Here is a 1,626-nt window from a genome sequence, read left to right as displayed (position 1 = left end):
GGGATACACGGGATGGAGCTCCGGCTGCTGGCTCCCGGCCATCTCCTGCACGTACAGCCTCCCCATGGCATTGGATGCCCCCATCATCAGCTTGAAAGGAGTCTTACATTCCGGCATCACGGAATTTGTAATTCCTTCGTGCGGTTTGTTCCTCGCCGACCGCGGAGTGGCTGCTCGAGTGGGAACTACTGGAGTCGCACCTGGTGTTACAAACACACAACCAGTCACTGTTTGGAAGTGCAGTTATCACAGGTTTCAGTGCGGAGCTACGCCGTGTGAGAACGTTCCTCAAAGCAAGGAGGCCTTTGGCTACACTTTCCACAGGAATGGAACCTCAGGCCGCTGGAAGGGCGCCTGTCACCCTGTACAGACCTTAAATTTAACACCCCATATAAACATGGACAGCTGGAAACCTTTCCCCTGCCCTTCTGCCTTCCCTAACCGTCACCTCCAGCATCCCACTCCCGGATTTCCAGCACCAGCCCTCTGGCAGGAGCAGGAAGTTGCTATGGCAGGGAAAAGGAGCCTCTGGCACCATCTATTGAGGACAGGAGGAACAAAGCCCAGCCAGGACTCAGACTCCTTTCCCAGGTCCTGTCCCAAACGCTGGCCCTGATGAGGGATTCTGGATGCTTCAGGTGTTTGTCTGCAGGATAAAAGCCTTGGGGAGATTTGCACACATTGACACACGAACCCAAGGGAAAAATTCCCACTTTGCAGCCCAAGGCCTTCCTACAAACACGAGGCCACTTCCCATCTTTATTTAAAATTTTATTTTTTTTCCCCCAATGTTTTACTTTCAGAATATCACCACGAGCAGCTCCAAAGTCTGGGGGGACTTTCTGCCAGCTGTGCTGCTCTGGGAATTTGCAATTCAGCACGGAGCCCCTGGATGTGCCAACTCCAGTTGGGAGCTGCAAATTTCATGTGCAAAGGAACTCAGAGGTGCCTTGAAATTCTCCTGCTCTCAAGAATCCCATTCCCACCTCTCCTTCGGCCTGGGCAGCCTGACATTGCTGCCTGTTTGCACAAGCAGCCACATCAGCACAGAAACAAACATCTGACCTGTGCCAAAACACAACCAAAGTCTCCATTTAAGGGGACAGAACTCAAGGCTGAACTGCAAAATAAAACCAGTGTGAGAGGCTGGAACTGAGCAAATGGTCACATGTAAGGGTGTGAAAACGAAAAGATATTTTGCTTACAAAGGCCATTTATTGGGAAATTTTCTTCTTTGCTTAGGGCACAAAATTCTGACCAGCAGAGAAGGCAAAAGCACGTGAATGTCACTCATGTCTTGAATATATTTACCTGGTTTCACCTCCTTCATTCTGCTAAGTTTTTGAAATCAAGAATTCAACTTAAGTGCTACTCATCAAAAAAAAAAATGAAGGAGGAAAAATGCGTGGCACCTCGGGAAACTGTGAGTTAGAAATGAAATGACACTGAGAAAAAACATTTTAAACAGAGGTTGAAAATCCTAAATGTCAATGTGAAAATCACTCCTATGACCAGCGTGGGAGGGATGAACTTCACATTGATCAGCCCCATCCTGCCATCTTTGATCCCTTGCTGTCTGGGTGCTATTTCTCAATGATTAACAGCTAAAAGTTGTTTTTTTTTTTT

General features: G+C 48.0%; 1 protein-coding gene across 1 annotated transcript in view; it reads right to left on the bottom strand.

Moving 5' to 3' along the window:
* MBD5 (methyl-CpG binding domain protein 5) overlaps positions 1-1,626 on the bottom strand; it is a 28,600-nt gene that overhangs the window by 20,421 nt on the left and 6,553 nt on the right. The gene's annotated exons all lie outside the window — the stretch shown is intronic.

The sequence above is a fragment of the Empidonax traillii genome, unplaced genomic scaffold (genome assembly GCF_003031625.1).
Source record: "Empidonax traillii isolate 1590-97213 ecotype Southwest subspecies unplaced genomic scaffold, ASM303162v1 scaffold1261:size185688, whole genome shotgun sequence".
Taxonomy (NCBI): domain Eukaryota; kingdom Metazoa; phylum Chordata; class Aves; order Passeriformes; family Tyrannidae; genus Empidonax; species Empidonax traillii.
This window is presented reverse-complemented; position numbering and strand designations above follow the sequence as displayed.